General features: G+C 41.7%; 1 protein-coding gene across 1 annotated transcript in view; it reads right to left on the reverse strand.

The window, feature by feature from the left end:
• The window catches only part of ATRX (ATRX chromatin remodeler), a 536,186-nt gene that overhangs the window by 168,373 nt on the left and 344,523 nt on the right, over positions 1–23,290 (reverse strand). The gene's annotated exons all lie outside the window — the stretch shown is intronic.

Raw genomic sequence — 23,290 nt, forward strand, 5'->3', positions numbered from 1 at the left:
TTGTGAGCGTAACTGATAGAAAACCCGTGAGCTGGGCATCTCCAGAGAAGTAATGTTTGTGCTTTACAGGTAGATTCCTTTGTGGCAAAACCTGGTGAAGGGTCTGATCAAAATGGGACTCCCTCCTGAGTAGGTATGACACATACACAGGGATTTGCTTTTGAAATGATGGATGAAAGGCACAAAACACTTTGGGGCTGAGAGCTCGATATCCTGGGAGAAAGGAACAGCACTGGATGCACTTTGGAAGAAATAAACAAACAAACAAACAAAAAAATATCCCAAGGGCTTCAAACTCAGCACGATGACAGACAACAGAAGTGCTCGATAACTGTGCCCATACAGGCAGCACAATAAAGAGGGAATGAAACTGAAGTAAGCTATCTTGTAAGGCTTCAGAAGAAAATCAGAACGGTAGATGGATACTCGAGCATGGTGGAAACTGGGCATTTCCCAAGATCATTTTGACACTCAATCAATCAATGCTGCTTGCAAAGCTTTCCTTTCTCTGTAAAATGTCTGGATAACTAATTCACTAAATCAAAAGGATTGCAGCTCTCTCAATAACAATATGTTTGATCTTGGAGGAGAGTTGCACAAAGAAAAAATTTTTTGTTGCAAACTTATCAAAAACTGCTTCACCTTCATGCGATATAGTGATAAAGAGAAGATTAGAGGGAAGACTGATTGGGATTTGGGGGGGGGGGGGGAGGAGGGTTAGCATGCAGCGGCACCTCGTCTGAAAAAAAAAAAATTCCTGAATACCTTTGGTCTATAAACCTCCAGCAATGGGAAAGATGATGCCAGGGGGCCATGTCTGCACAATGCTGTGCAAAGGTGCGTGTATGTATAATATGTACATATCGGCAAGTCCGGTCGGTCATATGGGACAGAGACTTTCACCCTCTCAAAATTAATCAAAAAGGACTGTGAATTCAATGTTTTCTCATCTTCATGTTTGGTATCGGTAAGACGAATACTTTCAGTAAACATGAGGACACTTGACCTTGAAGAAAATGTACCCTGTTACGTGTGAGACCACAAAAACAAATTCAGATTTTAGCAGAATTTTCAAGTTCAAAATTCTCTGAAAGTCTTTCATTGTACAACTTGATATCTAGTGTGACAAAAGGTTGAACACGAGCTTATATTTTCAAAATCTCATTGATTGGGAGAAGTAGGACCGAGGCAGCGGTGGTGTACGGATAACACGGCAAGCTGCGAAATAATTAACTGGTGAGTGTTATTAAATTTAGTTTCAAATGTTATATTAACCAAGTTTTCATTTTATCGATAAAACACCATACTCTATTTTTTATTACCAATGGCTTCCTTTGGTAATGTAGCATTTTAAAGCATTTTTAATTATAGCATTTTTATTATTATAGCATTTTTAAGGTAAGAATTAACACCGTCGGGAACGCATCTCCATAGGCCCCATTTATGATGACCTTTTTCAACAGATTATTCACTTAACGGACAAGTCTCAAGAACCTATCCCATCCGTTAAAAGAGGTATGATCGCATGTATAGTTCCTTCCACTTTTACTGCACTTTTGAGAGCCAAAAATCAACAAACAACTCGTGCAATCCAAATCACTATCTCCAGGTAATCACTTGCATCTCAACCATATATTCAATAATAACAATGAAAGCAATTATTTGGCCTTCAAAATTGATTATCTATATCTGAAGGGCTACTCAACTAGTCAGAGAGATAAAGAGATACTACACATACAAAGATAAGAATAATTCCTTGAGCTTGAGTGCCATTTTTCAGTGACTTTCCAGCATACACCATCCATCATTGAGGTGTTGACCTTTCAATTCAGGAACTTCTCCCAACCACAGCTCCACAACCTTAATTGTGTCTGAAGATCATCCAAACAGTCAGGGAGAGAGAGATATAGAGAGAGATAAAGATAGAGAGATATAGATAGAGATAGAGATATAGATAGAGATAGAGATAAAGATAGAGATAGAGATATAGATAGAGAGAGATATAGATAGAGGAGATAGAGATAGAGGAGATAGAGATAGAGGAGATATATAGACAGAGGAGATAGAGATAGAGGAGATAGAGATAGAGGTGATAGAGATAGAGGAGATAGAGATAGAGGAGATAGAGAAGATAGAGATAGAGGAGACAGAGATAGAGGAGATAGAGATAGAGGAGATAGAGGAGATAGAGATAGAGGTGATAGAGATAGAGGAGATAGAGATAGAGGAGATAGAGATTGAGGAGATAGAGATTGAGGAGATAGAGATTGAGGAGATAGAGATAGAGATAGAGGAGATAGAGATAGGGGTGATAGAGATAGAGGTGATAGAGATAGAGGAGATAGAGATAGAGGTGATAGAGATAGAGGTGATAGAGATAGAGGAGATAGAGATAGAGGAGATAGAGATAGAGGAGATAGAGATAGAGGAGATAGAGAATAAAGATAGAGAATAGAGGAGATAGAGATAGAGGAGATAGAGATAGAGGTGATAGAGATAGAGGAGATAGAGGAGATAGAGATAGAGGTGATAGAGATAGAGGAGATAGAGATAGAGGAGATAGAGATAGAGGAGATAGAGATTGAGGAGATAGAGATTGAGGAGATAGAGATAGAGATAGAGGAGATAGAGATAGAGGTGATAGAGATAGAGGAGATAGAGATAGAGGAGATAGAGATAGAGGAGATAGAGATAGAGGTGATAGAGATAGAGGTGATAGAGATAGAGGAGATAGAGATAGAGGAGATAGAGATAGAGGAGATAGAGAATAAAGATAGAGAATAGAGGAGATAGAGATAGAGGAGATAGAGATAGAGGTGATAGAGATAGAGGAGATAGAGGAGATAGAGATAGAGGAGATAGAGATAGAGGTGATAGAGATAGAGGAGATAGAGATAGAGGAGATAGAGATAGAGGAGATAGAGATAGAGCAGATAGAGATAGAGGAGATAGAGGAGATAGAGATAGAGGAGATAGAGATAGAGGTGATAGAGATAGAGGAGATAGAGGAGATAGAGATAGAGGAGATAGAGATAGAGGAGATAGAGAATAGAGATAGAGAATAGAGATAGAGGAGATAGAGAATAGAGATAGAGAATAGAGATAGAGGAGATAGAGATAGAGGAGATAGAGATAGAGGAGATAGAGATAGAGGAGATAGAGATAGAGGAGATAGAGATAGAGGAGATAGAGGAGATAGAGGAGATAGGAGATAGAGATAGAGGTGATAGAGATAGAGGAGATAGAGATAGAGGAGATAGAGATAGAGGAGATAGAGGAGATAGAGATAGAGAGATAGATATATAGATAGAGATATAGATGGAGAGAGATATAGATAGAGAGAGATATAGATAGAGAGATAGAGAGAGAGAGAGAGAGATATAGATAGAGAAAGATAAAGATAGAGATAGAGATATAGATATAGATAGAGATATAGATATAGAGATCGAGGTATAGAGATATCGAGATATAGAGATATCGATAGAGAGATCTAGATAGAGAGAGATATAGAGAGAGATAGAGATATAGATAGAGAGAGATAAAGATAGAGATAGAGATAAAGATAGAGATAGAGATAGAGATAGATGAAGGGATAAAGGGAGAGAGATGCTGATGGAATTTTCGGCCTCACCATTCACTCAGACCTGCCATAAGCAGACAAAATTTCAAAACTAACCAACAGAGGTGGGTGTGCTCTCAGCAGCCTCTGGATAATCAAGTTGCTCCTTGATACTGTTCAACTCCGCTCATGACAGATGGCATAATTTGTGATAAGATCCATAAAGCATCGTCCGACACTTTGCAAAGAAGTGCGAGGCAGATGATGAAGGCTATGTCCCATAGTGGAGATCAAGACTGTGAGGATTACTCACATGTCCACAGAGAATGAAGACAATGGATGCGTACATCATGATCACTTGTGTGAAAAGTAGCTGATAGGTCCAGATATATTAATGTTTTAACTGCTCCTTAGTGTGCATTGCATGGGATATCATTGGTAATCTTCAGGAGAGCAGTCGAAGTACTGTGTGTATGTTTAGAACCATATCAGAAGGGTTCGAGAAGACGATGCTGGAGCAAATATTACAGCAGTTGAATGGTAATAGCACATTGAAGAATCTCAGATATAAATGATGAAAGAGAAATAGGCCTGCAATTCTTAAAATAATTTGGGTCCAAAGAAGGTTTTTGTTTTTTTGCTTTTTATTTATAATTCTTTTTTATACATGGTCTTGGCTTGTGGAAGAGCAGCGAGGACACAGAACAGACCAGGACACATCATAAAGAGAACAGCAGGAGAAAGGGGAAGCATCAATAGCAGGATAGGGGGAGAAAGTAGATTGAGACGGTAAAACAAGGGGTGCAGGTAACGATGAGGGTTAGGGGAGAACGCAAGGGGTGGACAAGATGGATGCATCATGAGCAAAATTTTGGGAGGGGTGGAGGTGGTTTAAAGGTGTATAAAAGAGCTCTCTCTAACAACTTTGGATGGGCAATGACCTGAGATGGTGGTGAATAGCTATCTTGAAGACCGGGAGAGAAGAATGAGATCGAAGAGAGTGCGGAAGGTGGTTCCACAGGGGGGAAAAAAAGAGAGGAATAAATGAGTGGAGGTGAGCAGTGGTTCTGGATTTAGGCAGTTTCACGAGGTGGGGGTTTGCTGGTGGACCATCTGCATCCTGCAGATACTTGGGTGGGGGTGGGGGTGGGGGGGAGACAGAGCACAGAGAGGGAAGGGGGTGTAAGACCATAAATGATGTGGAAGAAGACAGGGAGACCACTGACCTGTCAGTGATGGTGTTGTGGTAAAAACCCATAGACTCAGCTTCATTGCGAGAGATTCCAATTATTTTGAAAGCCTTGGTTTTCACCGCGTCGAGCTGAGCAACATGAGAGACAGGGGAGCAAGCCCAGAGGGAAGAGCAGTATTCCATCAAATTGCAGATGAAAGCCTTGGAGGTGGATAGGAGCTCAGGTGTGCCAAGGAAGACGTTGCATGACAGAGGACACCCAGCCGGCCGGCGTCTGGCTTGGAGAGAATTTATTTAGTTTTGCCAATGATTTGACCCCCTTGGTACTACCAACACATCTGCAAAATTTGGTGGAGATCGAGCCAGCCCTGTTTTTTTCTACAATTTTCAGATGTACACATAAACATACAGATAATTGCCTGATTTAACATGAGCTGAATTACCCAGTCTTGCTTGGGGAAATTCAATAAAAATATATGTTTAAATATTTCCTGCATCACAAATTGGGGAATGTTGGCCTCCTGGTTTCGTATGAATTACCAATCATGGGTGTTACAAAATGCACTTGGACCGATTTCCCTTCTTGTAACTGTCGATCGCTCCCGATAATATCCCAGGCAGCTGCAAAAGCAACATCCTCACTCGAGGCCTGAACACGAAGGTGTTATAATAAACCTGTATAAAGCAATATTTTGTTTATAACAGGCACACGTGGAAACACTATGACAATGAAATTTGTGTTGTTCACAAGAAATCACTGCAACAAAAATAAACGCAGGCCAGGCTGTATATTTTACACAAGACCCGATTTTGTGGCCTGAAGGCCAATTATCTGATTTTAATTAATTAAATGTTTTTTCTTGTTTGTCTTTTTTTTCACACAAAAGTAGCCCTCAGCCTCCCTCTGGATGAAAGAGGAGGCCATGCAAAGTTTGGTTTCACTGGTTCCTGCAGGATCTGAATGCATAAATTAACAAACAAACAAACAAACAAAAAACAAACTTTCTTCTTAATATATTTAATATACTGTCGAGCCCCAACATTCGCGGTCCCAATAATCGCGGATCCCACGTATATTTCGAGTGTTTGCAGTTTTTCAATATCTCCATCCATCCATCCATCGGGACCATACTCTGTGCAGAGCGTTGGTGCTGCCTAAGCAGTCTCCTTGGCTATTGGGTACATTCCTGGACGGGTAGCCACTCCGACACAAGATACCAGCATGCTGGCACTCATTTTGCCGACCTCGGAAGGATGACAGGCAGAGTCAACCCCACCTGGTATTAATTCAACAGCCGGATTTGAACTCAGGATTCTAGGATCCCAAGCCCACCACCCTAACCATTAAGCCAACACCAGGCATATTTAAATATATTGGTATAAATTTTCTTTACACTTCGGGAATGGTTCCTCATATCAACTGCTGCTGACATTAATTCAGCCTGGGAATTCTTCCACAGAAAACTAACTGCTCTCTCTTCAGCAGATTCATCCAATTGGTTCTCTGAATTCTGTCATGAGGCTGTTACTTTAAAACAACCTTCAAACTCCTCCTGGAAGGCAAATCCACCCGAAAGCAACCTCAGATCATTGCACAAAGCACACAAGTGTGTGTCTACCCTCAGGAGAGCCAGAAAACAACATCTGTCCAATCTTAAGAATGAGCTTTCAAACTTGTATCACTGCTCTAAAACCTGGTGGTGCCTTATCAAGTCAATCTCTGGTGTATGCGCCCCTTCCAACCCTTCCCTCACCTCAAATGGCACCACAGCTGACTGCTCGTGAGAAGGCTGAATGCCTCAATTCCATGCTTGCTTCAAAATATTGTGCGTCTCACCCCACTCTCTGTATCCATCCTTCCCAGTCATACCCAATTGCTCTTGAATTCTGTGTCTTTTGCACCTGGAAAGGATGAAAAGTTTTTGGCAGAACCCTAGACTCTGACTCTGCAACTGAACCAGACGGCATCAGCTCACGTGTCCTAAAAACCTGCTCTGCTGATCCTGCACTTTCCTCTTGCTGCTCTTTTCACCTTGTCATTTACCATTGGTCATCTTCCATCTGCTTGGAAATGAGCCAACATCACAGCATTACATAAAAGAGGTGCATAAACGGATCCCCTTAACAACAGACCAATTAATTTACTGTACCTTTGGATGATCTTGAGATGAAATAATTCCTTTTCTCCAACATCCTCATCTCAGATCATCAAGTCCGATTCAGACCTGGTCACTCTAATGTGGACATGCTGCTTCGACTCTCCCAGCAATGGCGGAGGCCCTCAATACCAGTCATGAGATCAGGGCCGTCTCTCTGGACATATCTCAAGCTTTTGATAAAGTCTGGCATCCTGCCTTGCTCTCCAAATTGTCTGTCTATGGAACCCAAGGCCAACTACACTCTTGGCTCTCAACGGAACCCTTTTGTCTTATCTCCCTGTCAAAGCGAGAGTACCCCAGGGCAGTGTTCTAGTTGTAGGCCCCATATTATTCCTAATCTTCATCAATTATCTTATTGACTGAAAATTTTTCTTTATCTCTTTGCTGATGTCTCCACACTCTGCCATGACATCTCTCATCATTCTGACAGACAGGCAGCAGCCTCTTCCCTCTCCTCAGACCTTGACAAAAATCACAAACCAATCAAACACAATTTTCCTTTTGTATCCATATAGTCCACCCTTTGCGTTCTCTCTTACCCCTCATCGTTACCTGCGTCCCTTGTTTGTCCGTCTCAATCTACTTTCTCCCTCCACTCTGCCATTGGTGTTTCCCCTTTCCCCTGCTGTTCCCTTTGTTATGTTGTCCTGATTTGTTCTGTGTCATCACTTTTCCATGAGCCTAGGCCATGTACAAAAGAAAACAATAATACCCTGCCATTCGAGGCATGTTACCGGGGGTAACATGCCGGGGGTAACATGCCCCCCGCAAATGCCGGGGTCCGACAGTGGTAGGATTAACATTTTGCTCATCTTAATTGAATTTGCTAATTATATGTTTTCACACTTACACCCATTGATTATGACTGAGTATCAACCAAATAAAAGAGTTATTCTCTGGATTATTTACTCTTTCAAGACTCACCGTTTATGAAATTTGTGTTCGGAATAAATAAAAAAAATTCTTCTTCCTGTCCTCCTTTCTCACTCTGATGAACCATTCCTAACCTCTTCTTTTCCTGTTTACTTCCAACATTCTTAGTTCTTATATCCCTCAGATGTTGCAACACAAACCAAAACCCATGTACTTACCAACCCAACGCTTGCGTAAAGCAACGTTGCATCAAGTCGCAGCATCTTTGCACATGCAATGCAAGTGGTGCGAGTACAAATACCAAGCATGATATTAAAGCATGGTGATGGGCATTACATCGTACAGTAATGTTCCATTTAAATAACACTTTTAAGCACTCGAGTTGACATGGTGCTTGAAAATTAATGGCTGCACAGCCAGATAGTCCCTTTATGCAGCCGTTGCCATGGCCTAAGTTATCATCAACACACTCTGGAGGCTCTCTGAAATGGTGTTTGCAGATAAATGTCACAAGGAAAAATAGACCTGACAGCAGGCAGGTTATGATGGATTGAGCGTGCACATTTGTGTGAGACTATAAGACAAGCAAGAGATGTACTCATGGCCCAAATCATAGCAATCGATCCTGGACATGGCACTTGTTATATTTCCCAGATCCCCACAAGCGACGCATTGTGGGCTGCAAAGGCAGGTCCTGTGTTTGCATACAATCCAGAAAAGTTTATGACACTTTGAATATAATAGAACACTGAACGATATACTTGAGCAATGTTGACATGGTAAGGATGGCATAAGATTCAAGAAAAGGTTCTGCAAGCAGTTGACATCGGTTGACCTCCCTGATGAGCATTTTCCTGGGTACAAAGTGTCGGTTAAAAACCAAGGGTTCCAAAAAGTTTTCAACTCACAACCCACCTGAGTTGCCAGGTACTTTTATGGGTTCCGTGTCCAATAAGACACTGTGTGAAAAAGCATGTACCTTACACAGTACCAACAAACAAGGGCAGCACCATAAAGCAAGAATAAGAGGAAACACTTAATTGCACAAACTGTTGAACAGAAAAAAGATAATTATTCATCTATCTATAATTCCAGCAATGTGTGTGTGTGTGTGTGTGTGTGTGTGTGTGTGTGTGTGTGTGTGTGTGTGTGTGTGTGTGTGTGTGTGTGTGTGTGTGTGTGTGTGTGTGTGTCTGTGTGTGTGTGTGTGTGTGTGTGTGTGTGTGTGTCTGTGTGTGTGTGTGTGTGTGTGTGTGTGTGTGTGTGTCTGTGGGTCTGTGTGTGTGTGTGTGTGTCTGTGTGTGTCTGTGTGTGTGTGTCTGTGTGTGTGTGTCTGTGTGCGTGTGTGTCTATGTGTGTGTGTGTGTGTCTGTGTGTGTGTCTGTGTGTCTGTGTCTGTGTGTGTGTGTCTGTGTCTGTGTGAGTGTGTGTGTCTGTGTCTGTGTGTGTGTGTGTGTGTCTGTGTGTGTCTGTGTGTGTGTGCGTCTGTGTGTGTGTGTGTCTGTGTGTGTGTATGTGTGTGTGTGTGTGTGTGTGTGTGTGTGTGTGTGTGTGTGTGTGTGTGTGTGTGTGTGTGTGTGTGTGTGTGTGTGTGTGTGTGTGTGTGTGTCAGTGTGTGTGTGTGTGTCAGTGTGTGTGTGTGTGTCAGTGTGTGTGTGTCAGTGTGTGTGTGTCAGTGTGTGTGTGTCAGTGTGTGTGTGTCAGTGTGTGTGTGTCAGTGTGTGTGTCAGTGTGTGTGTGTCAGTGTGTGTGTGTGTGTGTGTCTGTGACCGCTGTTTCTCAACAAACGCTGATCCGATCTAATTGAAACTTGCCAGGTATATTTCTGGGGACCTGAGTATGTGCCTTTTCAAGGTTTGATATCGTTCGTCATCCGTTTCAGCTGTTTCCCACGTGTTTTCCAAGGTTTGAAAGCTGTTTTTCCTAAGGTTTGAATTAATTGTTTAAATTATTAGTTAATCCCAAGGTTTGAATTTTCCCAAGGGAAACAGCTGTTTCCCAAGGGTTTGAAAGCTGTTTTTTCCCAAGGTTTGAATTAATTGTTCAAATTATTAATTAATCCCAAGGTTTGAATTTTCCCAAGGGAAACAGCTGTTTGAAAAAAAAAAAAAATTTGCATGTGAGGCCACACACGAACGGGCACGCACGTACGGGTCTGTGTGTGCGTGTCTGTGTCTGTCGGCGACCGCTGTTTCTCGCTAACCACTGGTCCGATCTAATTGAAACTTGCCACGTATATTGTTGGGGCCCTGAGGATGTGCCTTTTCAAGGTTTGATATTAATCGGACAAATGGTTCCCAAGTTACGGCCATTTATTTGCCAACCAGACAGGAAACGGTGCTATGACATCACGAATGACGTCACAAATCCTCTTTTTTTTTGCACGATTGATGTCACAATTGTTCTTCTTCTTCGTTTGATATGACGTCACAATTGACGCTGGGGACCTGAGAATGTGCCTTTTCAAGGTTTGATATCATTCTTCTTCATCCGTTTCCGCTGTTTCCCAAGTGTTTCCCAAGTTATGGCCATTCGGTTGGTCGGTTTAGATTTGGTCCGATCGGTTGGTCCGATCTAATTGAAACAATGCCCCAATCCTGCCGTCGTTTACGAAAGCGAAGGAACAAAGCTGCACGTATTTATTTCATGGCATGCATTTTCAGCTACTTACCTCGAGTGCCTTTATGCCTTTCCCGATTCCCAAAGTTATGGCCATTTACTTATCAACCAATGACAGGACACGGTGCTATGACGTCACTATTGACGTCACAAAAAAAAAAAAAAAAATTTTTGCACGTACGGGCCTGCACCTACGGGCACGCACCTTCGGGCCTGCACTAGTTGATATAAAAGTAACTTCAAAAATTTGCTGCAATTCTCTTTTTGAGTAAAATGAAAAAGACTGCAAGCACAAACAAAAGATTCGATATCTGTGATGACAAAGTGATAGTCAAGGGTAAGCCTCCCCCGGCACCAACGTTCCAATGAGGGCCTTTAAAAAATATATATTCGAACAAACCATGTGACCTTGACCTACAATATTTAGAGATAGAGTGTAAATTAAGAATATGTGTCCCCTTCTACACACTATCCATCAAACTCAACGTCATGAAAATCTAAGGAAAATTATTGAAGTTATGATGAAAAAGGTGTATTTTTTTGTTTGTTAATTATGTCAATTTGAAAAAAGTAGGTCAAGGACACGAATCAAATGTCAGGTGCACAACTTCAGTGCACGTACACTATTAACATGCAAGTCTGAGATTCCGCGTTGGCAAAATTGAGCGATGACAAAAAAAAAACATTTAAAAAGCACGACTTTTTTAAACCTTTAACCCAAAGGGGAATGATGTAAATAAAGGGTAAATGTCTGTCTGTCTGTCTGTCTGTCTGTCTGTCTGTCTGTCTGTCTGTCTGTCTGTCTGTCTGTCTGTCTGTCTGTCTGTCTGTCTGTCTGTCTCTCTCTCTCTCTCTCTCTCTCTCTCTCTCTCTCTCTCTCTCTCTCTCTCTCTCTCTCTCTCTCTCTCTCTCTCTCTCTCTCTCTCTCTCTCTCTCTCTCTCTCTCTCTCTCTCTCTCTCTCTCTCTCTCTCTCTCTCTCCTATATCGAGGGAAATTCTGTTCCGATCGGACAAACCTTTGTCGAGTTTTGGTGAAAAATGTTAGTCTATAGTTAGGTCATGAACTTAAAATTAGGTGAGGGTCAAAAAAAAAATCTCGACACTGTATACGATTTATTCCCATTATTGATGCAAAATTTCATTCTGAAAGTCTCAGCCAGCTCTGAGAGACAGCTCGGACATTGGCAGAAAATAAAAGGAAGGAAAAAAAACAACTAAATGGTGGTTTAGTACTCCTTGGGGTCTAAAACTCTAAGGTCCATTAAAAGGTGGGTGCACAAATTGTAGAAACAAACCCTACAACAGGTATAAACTTCCCCATCCAATAACAGGAGGTAGTCAGGTTCACCGTGTACCTGAAACGTGGTCCCGTGGGAATTGCGTGCCAAAAGCGATTTTATTGTTTAAATGGCATCTATGGGGTCTTACTAGACAGAAAAACTTGGGTGGCAATTTTACTTTTGGGAATTTGGGTTTTCGTGGGGGCTTAAACGGGGGTACCGTCATTTCACAGTTTATCGCCCGAAATTAAAGCGCTAATATTGATATAACTATTTTTATCTTTTAAAATATTAATAGGAAAAATATGAAAAATATCAGGCATCTTCCTCATATCATCATTCATTTATGTACCAAATATTTAGTTGATATCGGAAATAATTATTGATGTTTATGTATTTCCAGATATGCACTTATGAAGAAGTTCACCCGTTTCGAAGCAAGACCTGTTGATATTCAACTATAACGGACGTGACAATGAACTCACTCACCTGCATCATTTGCGATAAAGGCAAGCGGAAGGGCTACACCTTTATACAGAATGTTACATCAGATTCTATTGGTAACATAAAGAACTTTGCCGAGAAGCGAGCACAGTATGGAGAAACGCAGTATGCACCTCTGGCTGAAAATCTGTCAAAGGTGTCTGCATCTGATATGGAAAACATCCATTACCACAAAGAATGTTACAAACTCGTAGTGCACAAAGGTATGCTGGAGAGAGCCGAAAAGAGATTTTGTGAAACATCATCTAGTGAATCACAAATGCGACCAGTTAAACTCGGACGTCCATCCTTGGCACATGATGAGGATTCTGTCAGATGTGTTCGCAGGTGTTGCCCAATGGAGCCAAAGACCAAGTCCTGTGCGTTTCTCTGTGATAATCCGACAGATGGAGCGTTGCATCTTGTCCTGACAGATACGATGGGGACCCGCTTTCTGGACATAAAACCGAAGACACGTGATGACAAAGTCCGAACAAACCTGTCACTGTTGCTTGAAGTTGGTGATGCCGCTGCAAATGAAATGTGGTATCACAGAGATTGTTTACGAAATGTTGAACACCAATGCTATTCTTTCAGATTTGATTGTACTGGGGTCGATGATAATATCACCAAGCATATGTGTGACATTGAAATTGTAAATGCAGTCAAATGTTCGCTCTCGTCTGGTGCTGTTCTAAGTATGAATGATGTTAATTATGCGTATCTGTCAACTTTGACTGAACATGGTGTTAGTGTGGATAGCTCCGACTTCAAACGCCACGTAAAAAGTTTGATAACAGAAAATATCAGTACTGCTGAATTTGTCAGGCCCCATCGACTCAATGAAAGTGAGCATATCATCAATAGTAAAACCCTTTCAGTTGCTGTTGGTAAAGTAGTACCCCAAGATTCGGGGGAAACACTTAGCAACATTGTTAGAGTTACTATGTTGCTTCGTGATGAGTTGTTGAATTGCAAAGATAAGTGGCACTTCACTGGGAACATGTCGTCTGAAAAGCCACCAATGGTAGCTTTCTTTCTGAAGCAGCTACTCTTTGGCACAAATGCACACTCTTGTTTCTGGTAAGCGGGATGGAGCCATAAAGAACACCGTCAGCATTGTATCACAAGTACTTGTGTAAAATGTAAAGAGCGTCAAGCAAGTTCGCCATAAGCCGAAGTCAGATGTTGGATTTGTGTCACACACAGAGACACCGCTGAACATTGGCTTGGCACTCTCTGTACACAACAAAATACGTAGCAAACAGCTTTTCAACTTCCTGTCAGACCTACATCTTGGAACCAGCTACAGCAGTGTCCTCAATATCGAGAAGAGAGTGGAGTGTGGAGTGGTCGAGAGAATGAAATCCACTGATGACACTGGTGTCATCGATGCAGCAAGACAAGGAACGTCAATGCGAGACATGTATGTGTGGTCCCCAGACACAGATGTGTTCTTGTTGTTGATAGATCTTGTTGCCAACCAAACCATCCCAGGACAATTGAAGATGTTAACTGGCAGAGGGAAATTCTTCCGGACAATTGACATCAAAGAGAGGTGCACAGCGATTGGAACGGAGAAGTCAAAAGCTTTGATCGGACTGCACAACTTCACTGGCGCGGATTGGGGTGGAAAGTTCTTCAGTATATCGAAGAAAGCGTGGATAACCAAGTTCCTGCAACTACCTTCAAGCAGCAAGATTATCAAGACTTTCCAGATCTTTGGATGTCCACACAGTCTTCCTGAAGCTGATGTTGTCAATGTCGAGACGTTTGTCTGCAGTGTATACTCCAGCAAAAGTTTGTGCGTCACATTGCCAGATCTTCAATGGGAGCTGCTCAAGGTCAAGAACTTGGAGGGTGAAAAGCTTCCACTGACGCGAAGCACTCTGAAACCTCACATACAGCGTGCCAACCTGATGTCCAAAAGAGACAAAACCTACCAAGAACCAGGGCCAAAGAACCTGCTCCCAGTGGGCAATGGATGGAAACTAAATGACGACAAAAACCTTATACCAGTACAATGTCTCGAAAAGCCAGCACCACGTGTAGTACTCGAATTAGTTAGATGTGGATGCAAAGGTGCGTGCAAAGAGAAAGTGAACTGTTCATGCCATAAAAATCGCTTGCCATGCACAGCATTATGCAAACATGTACTTAAAATCGCTAGGAATCGCTCATTAAAAACAAAACATCAATTTTAAAGAAGCTTTGGCACATTTCAATCCAAACACCATCGGCATAACCAAGGCGAAGCACTGGTGAGGTGATGTTCGGTTGGAGCTTGTGACGGCTGTCTGTTCTGATCCAGACAATTTTACACGCGGGGGAGAGAGCTGCACCTTTGAATAAATTTAAATGTTGTGCCGTTCTCATCTTTTGTGCATCTTATGTTGGATCAGAGAGACTCTGGAGCAATATTTTATCAGTCATTTAAAAAATACAAATGTTGATGTTTTACCGTGTGGTGTTCTGCAACTCAGCATCTGCCGGTGGGTCGCAAACGAGTCTGGGAACTGCTGCATTAAACCACAATACAGACACCGAGACATACAGGACAAATTACTCTGTTCAAAAATACCACAATGCACTCTTGCTTGCACAGTGAAAGTGGGGTGGCAGCAGGTTAATGCATCTAACATTCTTTAAATAATAAAAGTGGTGAGGAATCGCCCAGCACAGATGTACACAGTCCACAACGAGAAGGGCACTCGGTAGAGCGCATACCTCCGCCACGTAATGCCTGATCCACGAGAACACATCGGGTCCATAACATTTTTGAAATATCATGCTAAACAGTACGATTACGTTTTTGGCGCTTTCTCTCAACGGTGAAGAATCACTTTAAAAATTAAATAATTCTCATATCCATATCCAGATCTTCACCAAGATTGAATTGTCCTCACCACACACCCAATGTGTGGTGAAGATCCGGATATATCCATATCCGGATCTTCACCAAGATGAAGATTGTCCTCACCACACACCCAATGTGTGCACACTAAGTTTCATCCGAATCCGTCCCCAACTTTTTAAGATATTGCGCTATATATCGGTTTCACCCTATCTCTCAATGGTGAAGAATCACTGAAAAAATTTTGGTAGTTGGATCTGGATCTTCACCAAAATCTAATCAGTTCGTCCTTGTCCCCCACCAAACCTGTCCACAAAATTTCATCCAGATCCGTCCACAACTTTTTGAGATATCCTGCACACAAACAAAGAAACAAACACAGAAAGAAAGGGGGAGAAAACATGACCTCCTTCATCTTTGATGGCATTGGTAATAATGGGCCAATTCTGGTCTTATTATTGTGCCTGGCTGCAACCACACCTCCTGGTTGGTGCGCAGCAAGGCAGAGACGATGTGCTCGTGTGGCAGACGATCATTGGTGCACATAGTTCATGCAGTCTTGGCTGTTACGGGTTGCGATATATGCTTTGCTGCTCCACCAAGCGAGGGTGCATGCACGCACGCACAAAACAGTGTTTGAATGATTACATTACATTACATTACATTCAAGATTAATGAGAAATCCCTGGTTTTGCATCAGCAGAGGTATGGTCATGCATTTACATTTCAATGTTCCCGTGTCACTCTCCACTACTTACTACGTATGCCGAATAATACAAACATTAACCCGTTCCACACGAGTGCGAGTACCTCGTTCCGAGAACTCAAAGAATGCCCCACGTACATCTCAACAATTCGTTCTGAGGAAATTAATGGAGGACCATGAAATATAAACAGATGGTAATGATGCATATTTTAAAGCAAGGCTTAATTAACGAATTGAGACATGCGACACATTGCATCCCTCAACATACAGGGTGTCCCAAAAGTAGTGCAGCGATTTTGATTTTGAGTATTTGGTAAATGCTAATGCCTAACAAATTATTTTCCCCTCATAATCGATGCTCTAACCCTGGAGATTTACCAGGAATAGATTGACAGATCAAGAACGCGCTGCGATTGTTGAACTGGACTTCACAAACGGAAATTCAATTGTTCAAGCGCAGCGAGCCTACAGACGGATCACCACACTACTTTTGGGACACCTTGTACTTGCGAACGTTTTTGGGGCGGGGGGGGGGGAAAGATTATTAAAGTTGTAACTTGTTTACCTTCGTATTTTGGGAAAAAAAAATTTTCCCAAAAATAAAACGATTTTATTCATTCGTATGTAAACTTGTCAGGGTTTAAGAGAGAAATCCAAACCCAAGATAATGTTCCAAAATACGAATCAAGTCATCTCACACATGCATCGTGGAACATCAGATGCCTGCCCTTTGGGATTGAGCGAAGGCAAGTAAAGCAGAGAAAACTCGACATCAATCATGTCTATGATAGCATAGCGAAGCCTACCGTGAGAGTGACCTTGAATATCTCAGCCAGATACCAAACCTTCCAAACGCGATCCATCGTGACAAAAAAGCCCAACGATCCTTCTTCCTTCCTGGATCAAGCAAGCAATGTTTACTGCAATTCTTATTTTAAAAACAGAACGGCCCGTGGAACAGCGGAACGACAGAGGAATGAGCGTTCAAGCCGCCGTGATCGGGAGGTTTGTGTGACGACGATACAATTTCACATTTGTTTTATTGTAAGGTCACTGGGAAATAATTTATTAACGATTGGTATCTAACTATTGGGTGAATCTGCTGTTTAAGGAACAGTAACGATATTGTAATTGTGCACATGACAAACACAAGAGGTTGAGAAAATAACGAAAGTATTGTGAAGGATATGGCTGAGGGCTAATTCGGTTTAGTTGCCCCGTGCACGAGAAGCAAAAAGCAGTGTTAAGCAAATTGGTTCTGTCTGTCTGTCTGTCTGTCTGTCTGTCTGTCTGTCTGTCTGTCTGTCTGTCTGTCTGTCTGTCTGTCTGTCTGTCTACAAACGTCGAGGAACTACTTGATTTCAATTGAACGTTATATTGTGAACACTGGAGAACACAAATCCGAACATGATTGGGAAAGGAACGTGGACTTGAGCAGTACTTTGGCTCTGAATTCATTCCAATCGAGCATGCGTAGAGAGGTGTAAAGTAATTATTTTTGTCTTTCTGCTTGTCTGGCAGTATAAACAAAATTGAAAATCATTCCAAACAGGAAGCTTACTGTTTTCAACGACGTCATAAAGAGCAAAAATAACAAGGAAAATAACTCTTGTAACGTGATAAAACAAGGCGATGGTGGAGGTGTAAAAGACGCTGCATCAACGGAGGTAAACTTCAGGAATTAATAATTTTTTTCATACAACCTTCAAAATATTTACTTTTATTAAATTTTATCATATACGTGAACACCGTCAAACACAAAACGCCTTTTTAGCACTTTCAAAACACTTCAGTTTAGTAGTACTTGGATAAAATATTACACAATGTCATGCCATCTCAACCAATCAAATTTGCCACTCGCACACTCAGCTTTGGGGAATAGCGAGACTCAGACAAAACTGAAGCTCGCAGGAAATATAGATCGTGCTCGGAAAACGCAAAGCGAGAGATTAAAAGATCATTTTTTGGTCTTGCGGCTCTCTCGGCATGAGTCGGAGGACAGGCGAGCCCTCAAAGCCACGTTCCTCGAAGCTTTCTGGCGCCCATCCAAAGAGCGAGAAACACCCGCTCATGCAAGAGATTTATTTTGTGACCTGTCTTCTCACTCTATCAGTCTGGTAACCCATATGAATGAACTAAGGACATAGCGAGGTAAATCTCATTGGCATGTTGGGTATTTTTTTGAATTAATCTGTTACTGCCTGGGTTCACCACAAGCTATTTTTCTTGTTCTTCTTCATCCAACCCCACACACCCGCACCCCCCCCCCAACCCATTCACTCCCCTACTCTGTTAAGAAATCTTGTGTGTTCATGAGAACCTATCTTATGGCCAATGGTGGGGGAGGGAGGGGGGCTTCCAGCGCCAGATTCATTGCAAAAAAAAAAAAACCTTGTGAACAGCACATTTAAGGTACCATTAAGAAAGACAAATCGCCAGGAAAGCACCACTTGGCTAATCACGATCAGCGAATTTGTTAGGACATGTGGCATTGACTGTCAGCATAAACAAAACAAAAGGAACAGTGGGGGAGGGGGCACACGAACAGCAGGGTTGAGGGACAAAATAGAGGGAGACTTGGATAAATAAGGGATGTGGGGAAGAATGAGGTCTCGGTTGGGGGGGGGGTCATCATGGAGTGGACAAGATGGATATAGAATAAAAGTTTCAGAAAAGAAAATTTGGAAGAAAATGGCCTTTGGGAGGGGGAGGGAATGGTGGGGGAGGGGAAGGGGGTGCAAGGTTACTGGGGTGGAAAAGATCATGGTTTTGGATGGGGATGATTTGAGATGGTGGTGAACAGCTGTCTTGAAGAGCTGGAAGAAGGAACGATATTGACGAGTATGTGGAAATTGGTTGGACAGGTGGGGAAAAAAAGAGAGGAACAAGAGAGTGGAGGATTTCATCATGTTTTGAGAGGAACATACATCAGTGCAAGCAAATCGGAGTCAGATTAATGTCATGACCACAAGAAAACTGTATTGCGCTTTGCCATTGTGTGTGTCCAAAACAAAATCTGAAAAGGAAACCTCAAATAAATAAATTGGTTTAGTTAATAAAACAAAAACAAAACAAAACTAGAGGGGGAGCACTCGGTAGAGTGCAAAACCTCCGCCGCCAATACTGCGAGGTCACTCAAGTGAACCTGATATCCTATTCATTCAATTTGACGTCAACAGTGCTCACAGAGTTATAGTTTGCAACTTTCCCTTTTACTTTTAACTTTTACATACTCAATTCATTTGTCATAACTACTAGATTCCTTGAGACAGAAATTGATTTTACGTGGGTATATCCACCTGAAGTTCCAAAATCAGCCGCAATTATAATTTTGGCATGTTTTTGGTTGGAAATCACTTATAACATGTAGAAATGCAAAAAAAAAAAATCAAAATTTTTTGAAAAAAAAGTTGCAAAATTTTCTATTATTTTTTCTCGAACAATTTTTTTTTGGGGAGGGGGGGGGTTGGAAATCACTTAAAACATGTAGAAATGCAAAAACAAAAATTCAAATATTTTTTCAAAATGGCCGCCATAGCGGCCATATTGGACTTTGGACCAAGTCCATAATCTAATGGCATGATCCTTGGACCAGACCTAACCCCCCCCCCCCACCAAGTTTCGTAGAAATCCGTCGAGGAGTTTTTCCGTAATACTGTTCACAAAGAAACAAACAAACAAACAGACAGGGGTGAAAACAGTAACCTCCGTCCATCTTCGATGGCGGAGGTGAATTAGAAGGGCACTAGGTCGATCGTATACATCCACAAAGCTGAACCGTTTATGTTTTGTATCCCACTAATTGGCCGGATTTGCATCTGAACCTCAACCAAAATCGAATCGGATTGTTCTTGTCATCGAACCAACTCATCCACCAAGCTTCACCAGAATCGGTCCGTAATTTTTGAGATATCGTGCTATGCATAGGTTTTGGCCCGAACACTCAATGGTGAAGAATCACTTATAAAATTCTGGTATCTGGATCTGGATTTGGATCTTCACCAAAATCTAATAAATGCATCCTTGGCAAACACCCACCTTGGCAAACAAACACCAAATTTTGTCCGAATCCGTCCACAACTTTTTGAGATATCCTGCACACAAACAAACAGAAAGGAGTGAAAACATAACCTCTGCCCACTGTTGGTGGTGGAGGTAAATTACATGAAAATCCAAACTATTCTATTCTCTACCACAATAGAGTGGTAGAGAATAGTATGGATTGTTGAATTATCCGGCTATATTAGGTGGAGAATACTCCAGCTCCGTCAGGTAGGGAATACTCCAGCTCGATCAGGTAGTTTATACTCCAGGTCGATCAGGTAGGGAATACTCCAGCTCCATCAGGTCGGGAATACTCCAGCTCCATCAGGTCGGGAATACTCCAGCTCCATCAGGTCGGGAATACTCCAGCTCCATCAGGTCCATCAGTTAGGGAATACTCCAGCTCCATCAGTTAGGGAATACTCCAGCTCCATCAGTTAGGGAATACTCCAGCTCCATCAGGTCGGGAATACTCCAGCTCCATCAGGTCGGGAATACTCCAGCTCCATCAGGTAGGGAATACTCCAGCTCCACCAGGTAGGGAATACTCCAGCTCAATCAGGTAGTTAATACTCCAGCTGCATCAGGTAGGGAATACTCCAGCTCCATAAGGTAGGGAATACTCCAGCTCTATAAGGTAGGGAATACTCAGCTCCATCAGGTAGGGAATACTCAGCTCCATCAGGTAGGGAATACTCCAGCTCCATCAGGTCGGGAATACTCCAGCTCCACCAGGTAGGGAATACTCCAGCTCCACCAGGTAGGGAATACTCCAGCTGCATCAGGTAGGGAATACTCCAGCTGCATCAGGTAGGGAATACTCCAGCTCCATAAGGTAGGGAATACTCCAGCTCCATAAGGTAGGGAATACTCAGCTCCATCAGGTAGGGAATACTCAGCTCCATCAGGTAGGGAATACTCAGCTCCATCAGGTAGGGAATACTCCAGCTCCATCAGGTAGGGAATACTCCAGCTCCAGCTCCATCAGGTAGGGAATACTCCAGCTCAAGCTCCATCAGGTAGGGAATACTCCAGCTCCAGCTCCATCAGGTAGGGAATACTCCAGCTCAAGCTCCATCAGGTAGGGAATACTCCAGCTCCATCAGGTAGGGAATACTCCAGCTCCATCAGGTAGGGAATACTCCAGCTCCATCAGGTAGGGAATACTCCAGCTCCATCAGGTAGGGAATACTCCAGCTCCATCAGGTAGGGAATACTCCAGCTCCATCAGGTAGGGAATACTCCAGCTCCATCAGGTAGGGAATACTCCAGCTAAGTTTAGTAGTCATCTGTTGTTACGTGGCAAAATTTCGGACAATATTGTGGGAATTTCAGAAAAATCTGAAAACCAAAGAGTTTACCTGGCTATTTAACATATTACAGATACAGGAGAAGGCAAACTTCTTATTCCCCCACAACAATCCCCACACTCCAACCCGTGCTTCATCCACGCACGACAATTAATATAGCTTTTGTTCAATGACTGCCACGGTTTTAGCGATTGAACTGAGTGCAGAGGTATAAGCATTCAACTTCACATACTCCTGCGTAAGGTTCTTGACATTAAACTTCCCTTGCGGAAATAAGGGGAGGGAAGGGGGACGAACAACACACTGCGGCTTGTTCCATTGCGCAAGTTGCTTTTGCTTATCATTGTCGTGTTTTTACGAATACATCATTTTAAAAGAGAAACTGTGCTTGACCGGCATTGCAGGCCCTTTGTCGACCATGTTGTCACATGAGACGCGTCAACTCAACTCGAACGTTTTATTCAGAGAACCGTTTATGTTGGTAATGATCACACGATAAATACTCTTTCACGTCAAGTGTCAGATGAAGATGCAATTTCTGTGATACATCCTTGGCACTGCAGAATGCGCCTTTATGACGTGTCTTCAAAATTAGACAGTAATAGTAACACAAGGAAGAACGAATTATATAAATAGCAGAAATGCTGGGAAAGGTAAGCACTGTCATGGCAAAAATATTGGCGCCCTTGCACTTTTTTCAAATAACTCACAATTTTCTCAAAATATAAGTTGAAATTGACAACAGTATTAGTCTTCACAATTATTTATTTCACCGTTAATATTACAGAACCTTTGTTTTTGATTCAGAACTTAATCTTGTGCTTCTTTCGGCTAGCCCCCGTTAGGGGTCGCCACAGCGGATCAACCGTCTCCATTTCGCTAACCCGGGCCTCGACCGATCCGGTATGGAAATTCGTTTTGTTGTCCGCATAATGATTTGGCATAGGTTTTTACGCCGGATGCCCTTCCTGACGCAACCCTGGTCGCCTCTTACGACACACAGGGATTGGTATACCTATTCTAACCGGGGCATCCACCGGGCCCAGTACAACTGGTACTCATTTCGCCGACCTCGGAAGGATGGCAGGTTGAGTCAACCCCCTGGTGTTTTCGACTTGGTATATGTATATATGTATATATGTATATATATATATATATATATATATATATATATATATATACGTATATATATATATATACATATATATATATATATATGTATATATATATACGTATATATATATATATATATATATATATATATATATATATATATATATATATATATATATATATATATATATATATATATATATATATATATATATATATATATATATATATATATATATATATATATATATATATATATATATATATATATATATATATATATATATATATATATATATATATATATATATATATATATATATATATATATATATATATATATATATATATATATATATATGTATATATATATACCAAGTTTAGGTTTAGGAAGCTCAATTAGGTAGAGGTTTAGGAAGGAATATATATATATATATATATATACACATACATATACATACATATTCATATACATATATACATACATACATACATATATTAATTCAGTGTCCCAACGGGGCTTGAACTCAGGAGCTTTTGGGTCCCAAGCCACTGCCCTAACCACTGCGCCAACACCAGGCTTTGATTCAGAACTTAATATATCCTTTTAAATCAGAAAAGAACAAGAAATGGTATTGACAAAATTATTGACACCCAAGACTCAATATTTGGTAGCACAGCCTTTGGACAAAATAACTGCAGTCAAGCGCTTCCTATAGCCATGAATGAGCTTCCTAAACCTCTCTACTGGATGTTTGTCCCACTCTTCTTGTACAAATTGCTCCAGTTCCCCCAGATTTGAAGGGTGCCTTCCCTCAACTGCTGTTTTTATATCTCACCACAGGTGTTCAATGGCATTTAGATCTGAACTCATTGCTGGCCACCAGAACAATCCAGCATTTTGTCTTGAACCATTCCTGGATGCTTTTTTAAGTGTGTTTGGGGTCATTGTCCTGCTGCAAAAGCCATGACGTTCGACGGAGACCAGCATTCTGACAATGGGTTGAACATTGCGCTCCAAAATACCTTGGTAATCTTCTGATTTCATGATTCCATGTACACACTCAAGGCACCCAGTGTAAGAGGCAGCAAAGCAAC

The sequence above is a fragment of the Eptatretus burgeri genome, chromosome 16 (assembly GCF_056783735.1).
Source record: "Eptatretus burgeri isolate ZD-2024b chromosome 16, Ebu_testis_v1, whole genome shotgun sequence".
Classification (NCBI taxonomy): Eukaryota; Metazoa; Chordata; class Myxini; order Myxiniformes; family Myxinidae; genus Eptatretus; species Eptatretus burgeri.